This window comes from Cynocephalus volans, chromosome 3 (assembly GCF_027409185.1).
Source record: "Cynocephalus volans isolate mCynVol1 chromosome 3, mCynVol1.pri, whole genome shotgun sequence".
NCBI lineage: Eukaryota > Metazoa > Chordata > Mammalia > Dermoptera > Cynocephalidae > Cynocephalus > Cynocephalus volans.
The window spans coordinates 22898784-22918989 of record NC_084462.1 but is presented as its reverse complement, the minus strand read 5'-3'; the positions used below and the strand labels follow the sequence as shown (position 1 = coordinate 22918989).

Below are 20206 nucleotides of genomic sequence, written 5' to 3'. Positions count from 1 at the left end.
GAAGAATAATTTTGTAGTCCACGTGCCTGATGTTCCACCCAGGCATTCACGTAAGTAAAACCACTTTGCACCTGTGTCTCCAGAGGTGCCCTATGCTGGTCAGCACTGGTGGCTGGCCAGAGCTGGCTCTGCATTTAGGAGGCTGAGCCTGTAACAGCAGCACTGGGAAAGTAGGTGTATGGTAGTGCCCCATGACCTCAAGAGCTTGTGGCCTGTTGCTGCCATGCTGTTTCAGGGTTCATTGGGGCTTTAGAGCTCATGGGGCACTACCACACATACCACTTCATTGTTACAGCTCTGGTGACCATACCTCCAGTGTGCCTGGGACCAACCCAAGTCATAATTATGAGGAGCTCCCCTTTTACTCTCAAAACTGTCCTAGTTTGGATGATAAGTTATATGGTCACCCTACTATAATGAATCTGGAAGGAAGGCAGCAAGATGTGACCATACCCATCTCACCTGAGAGAATTGCTATTTAGTGTGATTCCTCCATTTCCCTGAGGCCCCCAGCTGAGGGGTGGCAAAGCCAGTATTTGAACGTGGGTCTCTAGCCTCCACATGCCAAGTGTATTGTACTGAGCTCCATCCACTCTGCCAAGGGGAGCCACAGGGCAACCCACCTGGTACAGTTCTTCCAGAGCCTCTTCTCCTTCTGGTGTTTAGCAAGAGTCTTTGTGGAGTGAGAGGTCCCCAGTGAGGGTGCAGACCTTGTGATCCAGGGCCTGGAAACCAGGGCGGGAGAGAGCTGGGTCCTCAAGGCTGGAAACAGCCTCCATGAGAGGAGAGGCAGGGGTTCTCAGTTTGGCTGCACCTTAGAGTCACATGGGAACTTGAGAAATGCCAAGGCCCAGAGCACATCCCCAGACCAACCAAGTCAGAATCTTAGGGGTGGAGGGGAGAAATGAGAACCACCAATTCAGGCCTGTGCTACTCAAAGACTGCTCCTCAGATGTCAGCAGTGGCATTGCCTGGGGACTGTGCTAGAAACACAGACCCTCGGGCCCCACCAGACCTGCCAACCCAGAATCTGTACTGTGTTGGAGTCCCCAGTGGTTTGTGTGCATGTCCAAGTTAGAGAAGCACAATTTAGGCAGAGTCCACCTGACTCTGCTCATGAACCCTGCCCACCCTGAGGGCAGGAAGAGGGCCACAAAGCCAAAGGCCAGCCAGATGGTATCAGGAGCGAGGGACTTCCCAGGGAGCTGCTTGGAGGGCAGCAACTGCTTGTTTGGGTAGAAACACAACATCTAAAGGTGACCCCTTCACCGTGATGGGAACAGTTCTCAGTCCCTATAGCCAGCTGCTCTGTATAGCAGAACTTTCTGCAATGATGGACATATGCTCTGTCTGTCCTGTCCAATACCATAGCATCTAATACATGTGGCTGTCAAGCACTTGGAATGTGGCTAGTACAACTGAGGAACTGCGTTTTAAGTTGTCTTGAGTTAATTGATGTTAAAATAGCCTCATGTGGCCAGTGGCTTGGGCACTGGGCACTGCTTCTTTGAGGGCTCCAGGTATGGCACCTGCAGGTGAGCTGGCTGGTGGTGCCCTGGCCTGAGAGGAGTGTGCTAGGGTCCAGGCAGCTCCTTGCCTACTTCTCCTTCTCTGTCCCAGCCAGCATGGTTTCCAGGCCCTCCAGGTCCCGCTTTGGGTCACTCAGCTCCCCCTCCAGCTTGTGCTTAGAGGCGCTCAGTGAGGCCAAAGTGCCCTCATCCTCTTCTAGCCTCGTCCGCATGTCTGAGATCTGGCTCTCCAGCTCCATCTTTGTCTTCATCATTTGGGTCAGGCGCTCCTCTGCATCCGTCTGGTTCTCTTGCTCCTGTTGGAAGGAAGAGCTGTGGTCAAAGGCAGGGTCCAGGCACCTGCAAGGGACCCAAAGACCATCACCAAGATGGTGAAAGGCCCCAAACAGATGTGTCCCGGGGGCTGGTCAAGGGCTAGGCTACCTCTGAGTTCACACAATGCAGGGATATTTAGTCAGACACCCTACAGAGACTATGTCATTTGTTCTTCTCTGCTGTGTTTCCCTTGATAGGGGAGGAAAAGGAGGCTCAGAGCAAGCAATTTGCTGAGTTCACGTGGCAGAGCCAGGCTCTAACTCTGGGGGGCTCACTTCCCACCATGTCTTGTTTTCGCCATCCCTGGACAATCCCCACAGTCAAGGTCTGTAGCTGTGTGTGACCAACCTTCTGCAAATAAGAATTGTATGGAGACTTTTTGGTAGTTGTGTCAAGGGTGACATTGTAATGAAAGGAAAGAGGCAGTTGGGGAATTTCCCCATGGTCTGGAGCAACATGGCTTCTCAGGAGAGTTCACCCTTCCTCCCTCCCTGGGTATGGCTGAAGCTACCCTGGGGGACTGGGCAGTTGCCAAGGCTCCCCCCCCCCGCCCTCCCACCTGAGAACCCAACATATGGCCTGCAGCTGGGTGGTGAGATCGTTCTCCTGGCTGAGTGCAGCCGTATTCTCCAGATCCTTGACCTTGTTTGCCAGCTCCTGTGTCTTGGCCATGTCACTCCTCAGCTCCTCCTCCTTGGCCTTCACTTCTTCCTCTTGCCAATCCACATTCAGGAGTGGCTTGACCTGGGTGATGAGCAACACCAAAGAGTGTTAGGAGGGTGGGCTTTGCCAGGGGGCTAGGTGTGGGCTCGGGGTCTCTGCCTCACACTTGACCTCACATCACCACTGTGGTGGAAAGCAGCTCTGCAGGTGCAGTGCCTCTCCACAGATACTGTCAGGCTGAGCTCCTTGCCATACAGCATCCCTAGCGTCAGCAAGGAAGACCCATCCTCGCTTAGGGCCAATTCTTAGGACTCTTTAATCCCAGGAGACACAAAGTGTGGTGTTGCCCAGCATCTACGTGCCCCCAGTGCTTGCACCTGTTCTGTATGTTGTGTATACACCAGGTGCCCAGAGAAATGCACAGCTTTGGGATCCCTTCCCTTTCTTCCTTACTGATTCCTCCCTCTCTCCGTCTCTCTTTCTTTCTGTCTGTCTCTCTCTCATGCTCTCTGTGACTCTCTGTTTCTATCTTTCTGTCAATCTGTCTCTCTCTCTGACTCTCTCTCACTTCTTTCATCTTCTCTCTAACACGAAGTCTCAACTCTCAACTTGGCCTTCCACGATGTAGCCCCTGCTCACCCCCTGCACTGGGTCAGCTGGTACTTCCTGCCTCTGGCCTGTGTCCCTGGTGCTCCCATGACTATAGAGCTGAGCCTTCTTTTCTATTCAACTGGGAGCAGTGGCTCCTGTTCTGCACCCACAGCATCTATCTGGACCTGCTGATGCATCTGGCATTTCTCACCTGCATCAGACTCCCAGGGCCCATCAGTTCCCATCACTCGTATTCCTCTGCCCTGATGGTGTGTAAGCCCCTCGGAGGTCTTCCTCCTGCCCTCTCTGAATCCCTACAGCACTGAGCAGGGCTGGTGGAACAGGCTCTGGAGATATTTCCTGGGTCAGTGGATGCATTTCCCAGGAGAGCAAACACTGTGGAAATGGGTATTGTGGAATCTCCTCTCTTGGAAGATAACAGATAACCTCATACATTGACAGCCTGGCCATTGGGGACCTGGGATGTCACAGTGGCAAATTTTGCACAAAGAGGTAATAGACACCACAACTTGCAACTGTGTAACACTTTTATTCAGTGGAAACCTACTACAAGTGTGTTTTCTTTCATTGATCCATCCTATCCAGCTTAGTTAAGTAAAATTAGAGCTTAGTTAAAATACTAAGAATAAAGGGTTTTTTTTTTTTTTTTTTTTTTTTAGCTAATTTAGAATAGGACTTTGCTCTGTCATGCTTAATTAGTACAGAGCAGGGAAGTTCCCAGCCTCTGCCTCCTTGTCATCTATTGCCTGCTCAGAAGGAATCTTAAAGGCTGTTAGTCTGGCACTCCTCAAAGTGTGACACGTATACGAAGAGGGCAGGTGAGGCGCATTCGAGCATCCCATAGAAACCCTTTGATTTGAGTTGGTACATAGTTACTTTCATGCGTAATTAATGAAATGAAAAAGAACTCATCAAATCCACAATTTTGTGGATAACAATTTGTTTATGATGAGACTAAAGCAGATAAGGATACAAAGTTTCCTTTCAAAATAAATTTTTCAGAATTAAAGAGTGAGTTGGTGTACAGCAAGGGGTCGTAGAACAGGTAGGGAAAGCCAGGCAGTGCCAGCGAGGACTGGACTTTGAGAGGTGCTCATCTCTCAAAGTCCTCTCCAAGCTCAGGCCCTCCAGGGGGCCGGCCTGTGTGTGAATACTTTGGGGATGCAGAATTTACTATTCCTCTCTCTCAATTTGTGGTAAGTGCCCATTGTTAGGAAATTCTTTCCTACAGAGAGAAGAGAGAAGCTTCTTCATGAGCTATGGAGAGATCAAGGCCACCAGAGATGACTCAAAGCCTGTGGCTACCCCTCGCATAGCTGTCCCAAACAACACTGTCCTCCTGCCTCTTAAATGCAGCTGCTCTATGTCTGGCCTGCCTCCTCTGGTTCCCAGTGGCTCATTCCCTCTTAGTGGTAGCCCCACGGTGTGCATGATTCCACCCACATGCAGTGGGGTGGCTCATGCCCTCCTGTGTTGGTTGAGAGTGGCCTGGCTGCTGGAGTGTCTGTAGCCCTACCTGCTGGCTGACTCACACTGCCCTCCCTACTGTCTTGGAAGAACCTGGGAAATGAGAGTTCAAATCTCATCATTTCTTGAGGTCCCTCCAACTCTGTTGCCAAGGATTCAACAGAGGAGAATGCTTCATTGTGCCCACAGCAAGGGGTCAATAGCCAAGCCTACTTTTTTTTGGCAGGGGGTGGGGATGTGGCTCCATCCATCCTAAGTGGATTTTATTTTGAGGGATGAAATGGAAGGTGGGAAGACACACCATAGTTTTTCTTAGGGAGGAATTAGCTCCTGTCTGCAAGGAGGATAGACTCCTTCATCTCCAAGGCACCCTCATTTTTAGGCTGTTTCTGCAGCCTCCTATGGCCTCTCATCCGCAAGGGGCACCTCTGTTGAGGACAGAGGTCTCCCCCAGCCCACAGGCATCAGCAGTTTCAGCTGGCCTGACCGCTCAGCCCTCACCTTGTTGTAGAGCTTACACCAGCCCCAGAAACATAGCTGGAGCAACTTGCGTGCATTCCACTGAATGACTTTCAGGCTCATTCTGCAAAAAGAACCTAGGGTTGCATGGGTTGAAATGAAGGTGTCAGGTCTCCCTGGGGAATGAGTCAGGGGAAGGGGGTGGGAAGGGGATAGAAGTCAACTGATCTACTACTTTGTGCAGACACAGAAGTGCTTTCTCAAGACCCAGGATTGCCCCTGTGGTCTGGGACAGCTGGGCTTAGGCTGGGATCAGAGCCCAGCAGCACATTAAGGGAGCTGAGATAGAGACTGATGGAACCAGGTTCCTCCCAGAGGCTGAGATAGACGACTCCTGCACTTTACCTCCTTCCTCTCCCTTCCTAGAAATCCCCCTAAACTCTAAATTCCTTGCATCTGCAGTCTTTGGAATTGGCCCCCTTCTTGTCCCCTGCAGCTTCATTTGACTGTCATCATTTACTGTGCATGAAGGCCCTGGCTTGGATCAGGCCGACATCCCTCTCCTCAGCCCTTATCTGGTGTCCCTGCCTTCAGTCGGGGGTCATGGAGAGCCTGCTGGTTGGTAACAGGAATTCATTACTAATGCTATGACCACAAAGTGCCAGAGTTGACCACGGGTCAGCTGGGATGAACCCAGCAATTTTTTAATTAGTATGTTAAGGAGATAGGTGAAAAACAGGATTCTGAAGGTAGAGATTGGGAGTGAGAATTCCTGGGTTCTAATGCTGACTCTGCATGAACCTGGACCAGTCCCTTAACCCCTCTGATCTCAGTTTCTACATCTGTATATGGGGGTGCTAGTCCTACTACACCCCTGTCAGCATCTCATCATTTGGATCAAGTAAGGGGAAGGCTGTGAAACTGTAAAGAGAAGTGTTCATATTAGTTGGTCTCTGTTAGGGACTGAATTATGTTCCCCCAAAAGATGTGCTGAAGTCCTAACCCCCAATACCTGTGGATGTGGCCTTTTTTGGAAAGAGTGTCTTAGCAGACGTAATTAGTTAAGATAAGGTCATACTGGAGTAGGGTGGGCCTTTAATCCAATATGACTAATGGCCTTATAAAAAGAGGGAAGATGAAGTGAGGACACAGACACACAGGAGAAGGCCATGTAGAGATGGAGGCAGAGACTGGAATGATGCCGCTACAAGCCAAAGAGTACCTGAGGCTACTAGGACCAGAAGAGGCAAGAAAGGATTCTCCCCTAGAAGCTTTGGAGGGAGCCCTGTCAACCCCTTGAATTCCCACTTCTGGCCTTCAGAACTGTGAGAAAATAAACTCCTGTTGTTTTAAGCCACCCAGTGTGTGGAACTTTGTTACAACAGCCCCAGGAGACTCACACAGCCCCAAACAGGACTCTTTGAGCTAGCAGACATCGCCGTCCACCCCTCATCTCACCACACCTAATGGAGCTGACCACTGTGCGTGCAGCGTGTGTGCGTGCAGCATGTGTGTGCGTGCAGCGTGTGTGCGTGCAGCATGTGCGTGGCTTCAGTGGTCCTTCCCTGTTGGTGTTTGAGTGTTACCTTCACTCCAGTGTCTACTTGAATTGACCCTCATGAGGAAACCTCAGAGTCAACACTGCAGCATTGTCATAATCTTGGCCAGATGCTCGTCCCTCGCATCCTCAAGCTTGGCCAGAATGCCCATGCGGAACACCTGGGGGAAAGAGGCACTCATTTGAAAAAAGCCACAGCTGTCACCCCGTGGCAGCTACTTGGGAGAGTTTTAAATCAAAGAACAGGAGGGTCAGAAGGGTCCTTAAAAGTTAAGAGACCCAGTCTTGTGCTGATGCTTAGCCCCACCTGGATACCTCCAACAGCAGGGTACCTGCTGTCAGCCTCAGCATCTCCTTTTGCTAGGGTGCCCCTTGGATTCCCCTAGAGCCAGGTTGGGCTTGGGTCCTGGCCTGGCACTTACTGACTGGGTCACCTAGGACACATCATACATCTCAGAGCTGCAGTTTCTCATCTGGGAAATGGGGATGCTGATCCCTTCCTTAGAGGGTTGCTGTACTGATTAAATGAAATAATGGGTGGAAAAGTACTGCAAAGCTCTGAATAAAATGTTCTAGATCTTATAATCCTCTCTGTTATGGTGCTTGCCTTGCAGCCAGGTTGGCAAGGGGTCTTCCTTCTTCACCACTATGTAAAGCAGCCTTTAGACAGAGTTGTTACATCATGGTCCCAAGGGACCTGGGAGTGGGGACATGGGGAGTGGCTATAGTTATCAGTGGGGGATGGGATGAAGGAAGGTTTGGCTTTCTCAGAAAAAAGACAGAGTTTTACCAATGCTACCCAATTTCAGGCTTCAAGCTGCTGCATGTGAGTGGGACTCATCCCCAGGCAAAGAAAACCAGCTTTGCAATGTGTGTTAGGAAGAGCTGTAAACAGGAAAATGCAAATTAAGGTCACTAGATACCATTTACCCATCCCCCCCACCTGTAACAATTAGGACTTCTGATAAAACAGTGTTGGCAAGGACATGGATCAAGGGGAAGGCGAATTAGCACAAGAATTTTGGAATAGAGTTTGGCATTCCCTCAAGTTAGGTGTTTGCACGCCCTACAACTGGCACATGTCCTCAGCCCTATCACAGCCCTGCCTGCACATCACAGCTAGTTGGAGGGCTTTCGAAAGATGCTGATGCCTGGGCATAGGTGATTTCAAACAGAATATCTGGACGGCACTCAGGCATTGGTATATATATTTTCTGGTGACTGGCCGGTACAGGGATTGAACCCCGGACCTTGGTGTTATCAGCACCATGCTCTAACCAATGTCAGCCCAAACTAATCACCCCTTGGTATTTTTTAAATACCCCCAGATGATTCTAATGTACAGCCAAGATTGAGAACTTTGTTCCAGAGAAACTCCTACACAGGACCATGGGCAAGGATGTTCATAGCAGCATTGTTGGTAACTGCAAAGATAAAAGCAACCCAAATGCCCACAGTCAGCAGAAAGGGTAAGTGTGGTGTGGCTGTGGCCGCCCAAGGCAATATGGTGTGGCAGTGACAACGAATGAGTGCCTCCTGCCAACAAGGATGAATCTTAGAAACATGATGAAGCAATAAAAGCACGTCACGGAAGAATCCCACGGAAAAGTTTATCAAGTATGATACTTCCATGAAGTTCAAACCTAGCAAAACCCGAGGCTACATGCATGTGTTGTAAAACTATTTTATAAAAGCAAGGGAATGGCTACCATAAAAATTCAGGACAGGGCTTATTCCTGGGGATGGGGAGGAAGGGAAGGAAAGACAGGCAAAGATTATGTTCTGGGTTTTTAAGTCGGCTTATGGGTGCTTGTTTTATTATTATGTTTCATAATGTAACATCTTTTTACATGCTTCAAACAGGACATTATAGAAACTTTTAGAAGGTTGGAAGTCACTAGGAGACTTGCATTCTGGCCTCAACCTCCCTTTGATGTGCTATGTGACCTTGGTCATATCACTCTCCTGTGGGGGCCTAGGCCTCCCCTCTGGTCCAGAGAGAGTGATAACTGAATGACCTCTGAGACCTCCCAGCTCCAAGAGCCAACAGTTCTACATATGCGGGTAGGGAGTAGAGCCCCCAACTGAGTCCCAAAGGGAAAACAATGGAAAAGAATGCCCCCACTCCCTCCAGAAAACCCTCCCAAGGAGCTAGACATCACAAGGTAGAGAAATTGGGCTTGGTTTTATAAAATGTTTCTTGATGTTTCAAAATTAATTGGCATTACGGTTTGGTGTTTGAGGCAGGCATGTAGCTAGGGTGGGGCCCATTAGAACCAACACCAAGGATAGAGGCAATATACTGGCATAGCCATCCTGTTCTTTGGTCTGCACCTGCCACTAGACTTTGCTACCACAGTCAGCTGTATCAGGGAGCAAAGCTGTCCCCAGCAGCCCTGGGCCTTTCCCTGGACCTGGGGTGCCCAGTGCAAGCCTTGAACAACAGCAAGAGGTGGTTCATTTGCCCAGGAGGTAGCTGAGTCAGATTTTGGAGATACTAGCTCCCGCTTCCCAGCCATATGATCAGCAATGGGGGGTGGGGGCTGATACCTACTAGCCCTGTCCTGCTTAGTTCTGTAAAGTTAGGCATGGCACCTCCACCCCTTCTCCAGGCTGTCTTAAGTTTCTCATCTGTCAAAGGTGGGTGGGGAAAGGAGGGGCCCATGGTTTCCAAGGTTCTTTCCACCTCAGGTATTCGATGATTCTGTGACAAAACCTCAAGTGATTCCATAAGTCAATATAGTGATATGCAGCACATCTTAATTGTTCAGGAGCCAAAACAAACAGTTCTGGCAGGTTCTAGAGAAGTGTTACAATTCTGTGAACACAGAGTGTTATAAAGCAAGCTCCAGGGAGCTGGGGACTCATCCTTTTCTCTTCACTGTGTATCCCTAGAGCCTGAAGCACACAGTAGGGGCTCTATAAGCATTTGTTGAGAGACCAGATGCGTTGGGGGCACATGCACGCTGAGAGTTTCCACTCTAGGCCTGCGCCATGCGTGAGACCTGGAGAGGCAAGTGATCTGCTTTAGGCTGCACAGAGGCAGGCTTTGAGCTCCACTCTCCTGACTGCAAAGCCAGTGCTCATCTGTGTCAACTCTGGCTGTCATGTTGGGGTTCAGCCTGCTCTGGTGGAGCAGCTGTAGCTGGACACCTTGCACAACTGGCCTGGCCAGCCCTTCCAACCCTGACAGCACTCTGTGAGGCCAGGAAATGGGATAGACACAGGGCAACCCAGGCCTCATGAGTCAGGATCAGGAGGCTACTTTGTCTGAGTCAGCCCCAACTCATCTGCTGGCTCAGGGTTCACGGCTTGCTGGTGGGATCGAGGTATTTCATCGCCCAGGCCCTGCCCACACATACTGCTGGGCTGGGTCAGATCCAGGACATTGATTCTGATTGGCTCTTTTTATCCTTAGAAACTTAGGACTCATGCAGTACTAAGAAACATTCTACCATTGATTGAGTACAGCTCTGTACTGGACCGGGTTCTATGGACGTTGCTGCTAATCACCCCAAATTTTGTGAGACTGGCATTTCCAGCTTTGATTTTTCAGAGCAGGAAACTGAGGCTCTCACTCACAGAGGGATTTGCTCAAGGCAGACAACTGGTCAATGGCCGAGCTGGAATTCATACCCCGCAGCCCACCTTCCTGGGACAAGGCTGAGTGGGTGTAGGGGGGGAGCACCCATTAGAAGACCCTACCTTGGTATGTGCAATTTTGTATTCATTCACATCCAGGCCAGTGGCCCCAAGAAGCAGCTCTGAGGCTTTCTTATTGTCCATGAACCCCTGAGGAATCACACTGGGGTTCAGCACATGGTACCTGATGGGAGAGAGCAGACTGACAGTCATCATCACACCCAAGCTGGCAGCACGCAAAGCACGTTCACACAGTTGTCCACTGATCGTTGAGTCAGTCTTGGAAACAGGGATTAAACTTGTTTTATGATGCCCAACGGGGGCAGAGAAATGAGCTTGACGGGAGGCTTTGGGGCAAGGGCTACAACTTGGGAGTGAATGTTTGTGTGGATTGGGGGCTTGGGGAAGAGGTGTTTCTAGAAATGAAGAAACCAAAATCCTTTTCTTTCTGATAGAGCTTGGAGTAGACAGAAGAGCACTGGCCCAGACTTGGGAGAACAGCTTCTTTTCCTGACTTGTCAGCAGCCCCCCTCTGTGATCTTGTTCAAGTCCTTCCCTAGCTGGGGACTTCAGAGAAGCTTGTACAAGAAGACCTCTAGTGACCTTTCCTGCTCCATCAATCTGTGGTCATAAATTCTAGCAAATAGTGGGGAATGGAAGATCATCTCTAAGGTGGGGGTCTTAGTTTGGTTCCCCAGAAGCAGACCCTGAGACAAGGATTCAAGTGCAAGTAGTTTATTTGGGAAGGGGCAGAGTTGGGAAGTGGGCAGAAAGCCAATAAGAGGCATGTTCTCAAGCAGTTATCACAACGGGCAACTGGAACTTAATGCTGCTGGGGAACACTGGGAGCAGAGGTGGGAGTATTTACACCATGGAAATTGGCAGACACTACCAGTCATGGCTTCTTTTTTTAAAAAAAGCTGGAGAACCCTTGTTAGAGATTTATCAGCGCACTGCTGTCTGAGAGCCAGTTTGGAAAATTCCTGAGTTAGCCCATCAGAGCAGTGAGGGGGCTGAAGTACTTATACGCCAACTCTCCCCATCCATGGGTTGAGGGCTACTCTTGGGGAGGCATTGATTCCTGGGACCTTCAGCCTGGTAAGGAGAGGCACAGCAGGCTCCAGCAGCCAAAGACATGCATGTGCTGGCAGTTGAAAGTTGGGCCAACAGGTACTAAGGTAGTGACAGTGACAGTGAGGTGTTATTGACAGGGCACCATAGTGTCTGCTGTAGTGGGACTCGACTGATCAGCTAGTCAATCCCTGGAAGACTGAGCACTACACTCGGGGAGACACCACTCACCTCTGTTTGAACTCTGGGTACTGCAGCCTGTTTGGGAAGCCCTTCCTGCAAATACAGATGCCTTCCAGGTCACAATTGCAAGCCAGTTGGTACATGATCAGGTGGGCATCCCGCACACCTGCCAAGAGGGAGGGCACAGGGGAGAGTCACTACCCTGGTGTGGGACAGGCCACTCCTGCCACTCAAGGAGGCTGAACCAAGCATCTGTGTCATCAACTCCTGTCTTCTGTCACTGCCCATTGGGCCCCAGGTCCCCTATAATTCAGCCAACACCCAAAGGCTCTCCTGAGCATGATTTCTGGCTGGGTGGGCACCAATTTGCTTTATAAAGCAGCTAGAACATGATTTTTGGATGACCCCTTGTTGGGGATTCTCTCAGAACCTTTTTTTTTTTTTGCCCCCAGCAGCCCTGGTTATTAAAGGTAGACTTAGGGCTGGCCAGTTAGCTCACTTGGTTTGAGCATGCTGCTGATAAACCCAAGGTCAAGGATTCGGTCCCTGTACCAGCCAGCCACAAAAAAAGAAAAGAAAATTTAAATAAATAAAGGTGGACTTAATTTGGAATAAACATTAACTTCGCAGACCCTCGGGACTTCCAGCAGGGGACATGACCCCACAATGTATCTGATTGTTTAAACTCATTGGAGACAATACAGCAGACAAAATAGGGGGCTGTGCTGTGGAGGGTGGCCATCAGCTTGTTCAGCTCCTCCTGGGGATGGCAGAAAAAGAAAAAGACTGAGTAAAATGCAGCATCAATGTTTTAGGATACCCATGCTCAGGAGAGGTATTTGTTTAGAGTTGAATTAATTAGAATTAAATTACAATTACAACTCGGTGCTTCAGTCACAGTCACAGCAGCCACTTTTCAGTACTCACGTGCCACATGTGGTTAGTGGCTACCATATGAGACAGCACAGAGGAGAACATTTCCATCATTGCAGAAAGTTCTATTGGACAGTACTGCTCTCAAGGTCCAGTCACTTGCCCAAGGTGACATGGTTTACAAGTAGCGAGGCCCCTCCTGATTCAAGGCTGGTTCATTCTAGAATCTCAGTATTAGAAGGAGCCATAGGGTCTACCTGCATCAACCCTTGCCCACTGTTAACCTCCCTTATGGATGTCCCTCCTCCTTGGCTTGGATACCTCCAGTAAGGTGGCCCACTCTGCCTTGGGACTGCCTGATCCTTGGGAATTATTGAAATCTTTCTTTGTGCCACATCTCCCCACTGGCTGCACTTCTGCCACTTTGGAAGGTGTTTCCAGTAGTGCCTGAACTTTGTCGAAGTTGTGACCATCCCAGAAGACCTGTCAGCCAACTCTAGGACACACAATCTTGGGCAGTGTTATCTTGAGTTTTCATGTTGTACAAGTCCCTTCACTCTGGGTTTCAGTCCGAAAAGGATGTGGTTAGACTGGACCTTCTCTAAGAGCCTTTTCTGCCCTGTGGTCCTGTGATTCTGTGGCCTCTTCAGAGGGAATCAGACACCCCAAATTAAAGAGGCAGTCATAGATAGAGAAATGAATTCATCCTGCCCTTGGCCATGGAGTGGCAGCTAAACCACCACACCACAGAAAGAGAGGCTACCATTGAAGGGTGGCCTCTGGGGCAGCCCCTACTCACCCTGTAGAAGTTGGAGGCCATCATGAAGGAGGACACTCTCTTCTGCTTCTTCCTTCTAGCTGAGGAAGAGACAAGCATGTTTCACATCAGTCCCCAGCATGAGGGCAGGCAGCCCATTAAATGCTCTTTGCCAAAGCACATGTATTCCCTGGGCTGAAAAAGGCGTATCTTGGGACTAGATGGGGTGCGACCCTCACACCAGAAAAATGAGCTCTACCAGGGAGTGCTCAAATGGGCTGACTGGGTTAATTGTCAGAAGCGTGCTGTGCTCCCTGGAGAGTGTGTAGCTCTTTGTGACTTAGAGCTGGTGCAAGGTGACAAACTGTTCCCGTTACCTGGGGAGGAAGAAGGGCCCACAGACCACGGGAGACTGTGCATGTTGGTGGTGAAACATTGCTGAGCTGGAGACTTTCAGTTCCTGTCCCACTGAGTGGCAACGCCATGGGGCAGCTTCCACCCAGGCCACTCCCCAGGAGCCACGTGACCTCTACTGGACAGGAGGCAGGCTAGGCTTGGCATTTGCCTCAGACAACAGGGTGGGGAGCAGAAAATAAGCACAGGGCAGTTGGGCATCAACTTTTCTAAAGCAGTATTGCCCACCTAGAGGTGATATGGGCCCAGTGATCAATTCAGTTGATGGAGGCTCCCAGGCTACATCTACATCCCTCCATCACAGTATCATCCATGGCCTACCTCGAGCCACTTGTCATTCATTCATTCATTCATTCATTCATTCATTCACTCACTCATTGGACAAGACTTGAATAAGAGAGTTTTGTTTCTTTCTTTGCATTTTGGCCCCTAAAGGGCATTAGCACAAGGAGACTAGACACAACAAGGAGACAGCCATACTTGGAGCCTCCTATCCTTTGAAGAGAAGGGCCAGGAGTCCCATGGTTGATTTCTGGAACAAGCCCACCACTGTTTCATTCAGGGGGTCTTTGTTCTTCTCCAGCCAGCCTGTGATGTTGCAACCCACCTGGAGGTGGGCAAATGCCAGTGGGTAAGTTTTAGGCCCAGCCTCCCCTTTCTGGTTCCACAGCTAGAGCCTCTACTTGCAGCTCTGCCCTGCTCTGGGCTCCCAGAACCAACCTTCAGCCTCATCTTGTGGGGCTTCAGTTCTTGTTGTGATGACTTGCCTACTGTCCTGGGATGTCCCCGAACCCCAGTCTGAGTTGCAGGCCCCATCATCTGCTTTCCTGGACATTTGCAGTTTGCCTGTCTAGGACACCCCATCTCTGAGCTTTGCTCATAAATGAGGACTCCCTGGCTGCTCTCTCCTGGACTGTGACCTTCTCTTGCACAGCTTGCTCTGCAGGCCACACAGTCCTCCTGACCCTCAGATCTCCTTCTTCCCAGGTGGGTTTGCTGTCAGTGACTGGCCATGGCTGGTAGAATCCTCAGCTACACGAAGAAGTCTCTGTAAGGGCTTCTGGTCTCTCCTTGCTGAGGAGCACACATCCCCTCTTAAAATAATATATGTTCATTGCCTGGTGGGGGGTGGGCATCCATCCAGGGCTGGAGCTCCATATATCCAGGTGATTGGACATCCACTAATTTCTGTATCCAAATTTTCAATGTGGCCCCAGCTGGATGGTAAGGATGGAGCCTTTCAGATCTTTCCACTGAGCACAGAGAACTGAGGAAAGTAGATGGGAAGCCAAAACCTTTGGGCTGTCCATCTCCTGAACAGCAGATAGACATTCATAATCTCTGTGCCTTATTTTAGGATCTCCTTGGAAGTGCACAGGTCCCACTTTGAATATTTCATTGCTGTAAATATGCAGCTCTTCTCAGTTCTGTGTGGGAAGGGGTCACAGAGCAAAGTATTGGCCCAATCCATTTTGTAATTGGCACTGTTATGGTTGGTGATATCATAAAATCTTGGTCCTGATGCCCAGTGCAGTCGTGGCTTTCCTGACAGCCCTGTCATAAGGCTGCTGTTTCCCTGCAGTTAAACCCACAGAGGCTCAACAAACTCTGTTTGTAACAGGAGCACCGGCTCTTACAGTAACATTGAAATCCCAAGGAAACCAAACACATCCTTATAAGCTGGCTGCATGAACATTACCTTCCCTATTAATTATATAAATAGAGCCTGAATCCTGGCTGCTTTTAATTTCCCTCTTTCCTAAGGACTAAGTTTGTCACGAGTGGAGAAAACCACTCCATAGATTCTACCTTGTTGATTTGGTGGCATGAGCTGTCAGAATTTATTCAGTTGGAAATAATGAATGGGCTCATGGAAGTTGTTTTTTTCTTTCTTTCTTTCTTTTTACAAGTGTTGTCGTTTCTGGCCAAGATTCACCCATCAAATCGAAGGCCATAGTCAATGGCGTGGCCCTGGCAGTTCTGATGGCACGAACTGCTGGCTGCTCCCTAACGGGCATCCTTGGCTAATGTTTTGGAATTCTCAGATGGAGAAGTGATGAACCAGAGTTCATTTTCATGGGCTGTGCTGTCATATCACGGCTGTGCTGGTTGATGGCAGGGAGCCGATGGCAGGGCGTGTCAGAGTGGATGTAGAATAGCAGAGTGGACGGCAGCCAGTAGGTGGCCACAGAGGGGTGCTTAAGCTGATACTTACGGTGCCTGTGCAGTGGACAAGCTCAAAGTGGGCCTTGGGCCCCTTGCCCTTGCTGCTGCCCTTGGGTTTCAGGAAGTTGCTGGACTTGCCCAAGTGGTTGTCATACAGGGCTGTCTTGAATGTGGCGTCCATGACTTTGGGGATGACACACTGTTCCTCCAAGATGGAGAAGATGCCCATGGGCTAGGAGGGAGGACAGCAAGATGGTGTTACAGGAGGCATCAGGACCCAAAAAAGGTGTTACTGGCATTGGGTCTGGGGCTGGTGGTAGAGATGCATGTGGCTGGCCAGGAAGCAGAACTCTGGGCAACAACATCTGGGAACAGCGCTTGGTACTCCAAGGTCTTCAAATGCCATGGCCATTTAGATTTGAAAGAGGCTAGAATTTGAGTCAGACAGAAGGGAAGACTGAGGTCTGAAGGGGCCAGATAGATCCCCAAATGCTAATCCCACCTAAACAGTGGCCCTGGGCAGGCTTGGTCTTCAGAAGAACAGTGAAGTCAATAACCCGTCCTCTCTGCTTTCAATTCTGTTTTATCTGCTCCTCCTCGCTGACCTTTCTGGCCACCCAGTGGCCTCATGCTGTTCTAGATCTCTTCCCACACACAAAAAGGGGCAGTCACGAATGCTCTTAGTGACTTAATATGCCCCCTACTATAGAGGGCCTGGATTTTAAATGAAGACTTCTGGAAGAGGGCAATACTTAACCCCAAAGCTCAAGAATGAAGAAATTTCAGGCTCTGTGACAGTTGGCAGAGAGGTGTTTGTAGGTGTTGGGGGACTGGCAGGCAGTGCACACAGCCTGTTTTTGGAGACTCTGCTTTCCTGGGAGGCTCAGGCTGGGCACACATTGGAGAAACTTGGCTGCCATGATGACTGATTCTGTATGCCTGGCTGAGGATGAGCCTCAGAGACCAGACATAGTCTTTTTTCCTTTTATTTCTAAACTTTTCACATTAAAATAATTTCAGGCTTGCAAAATGCTACAAAACGGTGCAAAGCCTTCCTGTATACCCTTCACTAACTTCTCCAAATGTTAATATAGCCACTATATATACAATAATGAAAACCAGGAAATACGGTGAACAGATTTTGTTCAGATTTTGTCATCTGTCCTGTTAATGTCTTTTTTCTCTCCTTTTTCTACATTGAATCAAACAATATATATTCTTGAACTAGACTATTTGCTAAAATATTCCATGTGGTACGATAACAGGTGAAAGAAACTATTATATTGCCTGGGGTACGGCCTGACTCTGCCATTCACAGGTTGTGGGACCTCCAACAACTGACTTCCCATCTCTGTGCCTCAGTGTTCCCATCTGTGAAATGGGTATACTAAAACTAACCCCCCCCAGTAGGTTGTGATGGTCCAATGAATTATGGCATACAACAGCCCAACTTACAGTAGTCATTGCAGTTGCTATTGTACCCATTTTGCAGAAGAGCAGCTAGAGGTCAGATCAACAAAGGTCACCAGTGGTGTTGCTGACTTCCCCAAAGCCAAGTGCCACTGCATGTCTCAGTGACATCCCCTCTTGAGGCATGCCCCAGCTGCAGCCCCAGCCTCTCTGCAAGCCTTCCTTTGAGAACCAGGTCACCTTTTCCAAGAGGTTGATGCAGGCTTGCAGGTCAAGTCCAAAGTCAGTGAAGACCCATTCAATGTCTTTCCTCTTGCACTCCTCCTGCTCTAGCATGAACACGTGGTGGTTGAAGAATTGCTGCAGCTTCTCGTTGGTGAAGCTGATGCACAGCTGCTCGAAGCTGTTGAACTGTGGTGATGGGAGGACAGAAAGAGGGGCATCAGCACAGGCCCAGAGAGAGCCTCTCCCAGGACTGAGTGAAGAAGCCATAAGCAGAGCAAACATGTGCTCAGGGCCACCAGTATCAGGCGCTGCCCTGAGTGCCTTAACACTGCCCACTGAAATGGTCCCAGCAGCCCTGTGATGAGTGGTTCTCCATTACCCTCGCCTGCAGAGGCACAGAGTGGTTTAGCACGTGCCTCAGGCCACACAGAGGTGATGATGGGACCCGAAACCCAGACAGCTAGACTCCAGCCCTGTATGGCAAACAAAAATCATTGTGGAAAGAACTATTTCTTTCCAAGGATGGAAATCACTTGAAATGCTTTATGGATCTGACCCACTGTATGCCTGTGGGCAGTTTTCCCCTCTCTTTGTAGTTTTTCTCTTCCTCATCTGTAGGATGAAGGAGTTTGAGGGGTTTACAAGCCTTTTTATTTTTATTTTATTTATTTATTATTTATTAATTTTTTTTTAAACTTTTATTTTGTCGATATACATTGTGGTTGATTATTGTTGCCCCTTACCAAATCCTCCCTCCCTCCTCCCTCTCCTCCCTCTCCCCCAACAATGTCCTTTCTGTTTGCTTGTCGTATCAACTTCAAGTAATTGTGGTTGTTATATCTTCTTCCCACCCCCACCCCAGTTTTTTTTTTTTTTTTTGTGTGTGTGTGTGTGAATTTATATATTAATTTTTAGCTCCCACCAATAAGTGAGAACATGTGGTATTTCTCTTTCTGTGCCTGACTCGTTTCACTTAATATAATTCTCTCAGGGTCCATCCATGTTGTTGCAAATGGTAGTATTTCATTCGTTTTCATAGCTGAGTAGTATTCCATCGTGTAGATGTACCACATTTTCCGTATCCACTCATCCGATGATGGACATTTGGGCTGGTTCCAACTCTTGGCTATTGTAAGAGTGCTACAATAAACATTGGGGAACAGGTATACCTTCGACTTGATGATTTCCATTCCTCTGGGTATATTCCCAGCAGTGGGATAGCTGGGTCGTATGGTAGATCTATCTGCAATTGTTTGAGGAACCTCCATACCGTTTTCCATAGAGCCTGCACCATTTTGCAGTCCCACAAACAATGTATAAGAGTTCCTTTTTCTCTGCAACCTCGCCAGCATTTATCATTCAGAGTCTTTTGGATTTTAGCCATCCTAACTGGGGTTAGATGGTATCTCAGTGTAGTTTTGATTTGCAATTCCTGGATACTGAGTGATGTTGAGCATTTTTTCATATGTCTGTTGGCCATTTGTATATCTTCCTTAGAGAAATGCCTACTTTCTCTTTGGCCCATTTTTTAATTGGGTTGCTTGTTTTTTTCTTGTAAAGTTGTTTGAGTTCCTTATATATTCTGGATATTAATCCTTTGTCAGATGTATATTTTGCAAACATTTTCTCTCACTCTGTTGGTTGTCTTTTAACGCTGTTAATTGTTTCTTTTGCTGTGCAGAAGCTTTTTAGTTTGATATAATCCCATTTGTTTATTTTTCCTTTGGTTGCCCAGGCTTTTGGGGTCGTATTCATGAAGTCTATGCCCAGTCCTATTTCCTGAAGTGTTTCTCCTATGTTTTCTTTAAGAAGTTTTATTGTTTCAGGGTGTATATTTAAATCCTTAATCCATTTTGAGTTGACTTTCGTGTATGGTGAGAGGTATGGGTCTATTTTCATTCTCCTGCATATAGATATCCAGTTATCCCAGCACCATTTGCTGAAGAGGCAGTCCCTTCCCCAGTGAATAGGCTTGGTGCCTTTGTCAAAAATCAGATGGCAGTAAGTGTGTGGGTTGATTTCTGGATTCTCTATTCTATTCCATTGATCAGTTTGTCTGTTTTTATGCCAGTACCATACTATTTTGGTTATTATAGCTTTGTAGTATAGCTTAAAGTCAGGTAGTGTTATGCCTCCAGCTTTATTTTTTTTGCTCAGCGTTGCTTTGGCTATGTGTGGTCTTTTGTTATTCCATATAAATGTCTGGATAGTTCTTTCCATTTCTGAGAAAAATGTCATTGGAATTTTGATGGGGATTGCATTGAATTTGTATATGACTTTGGGTAGTATGGACATTTTCACTATGTTGATTCTTCCAATCCAAGAGCATAGGATATCTTTCCATCTTCTTGTATCCTCTCTAATTTCTCTCAGCAGTGGTTTGTAGTTCTCATTATAGAGATTTTTCACATCCTTGGTTAACTCAATTCCTAAGTTTTTTTTTTTTTTCTTTGTGGCTATTGTAAATGGGCAGGCTTTCTTGATTTCTCGTTCTGCATGTTCACTATTGGAGAAAAGAAATGCTACTGATTTTTGTGTGTTGATTTTGTATCCTGCTACTGTGCTGAAATCATTTATCAATTCCAGCAGTTTTTTTGTAGAGGTTTTAGGCTGTTCGATATATAGGATCATGTCATCTGCAAACAGGGACAGTTTGACTTCATCTTTTCCAATCTGGATGCCCTTTATTTCCTTCTCTTCTCTGATTGCTCTGGCTAGTACTTCCAACACTATGTTGAATAGGAGTGGTGAGAGTGGGCATCCTTGTCTAGTTCCTGTTCTTAAAGGAAAAGCTTTCAGCTTTTCCCCATTCAGGATGATATTGGCAGTGGGCTTGTCATATATGGCTTTAATTATGTTGAG

The 20206-nt window shown here is 48.2% G+C and overlaps 1 pseudogene; it reads right to left on the bottom strand.

Moving 5' to 3' along the window:
* Nucleotides 1-20206, bottom strand: part of LOC134372480 (myosin-16-like) — a 59867-nt pseudogene that overhangs the window by 22531 nt on the left and 17130 nt on the right.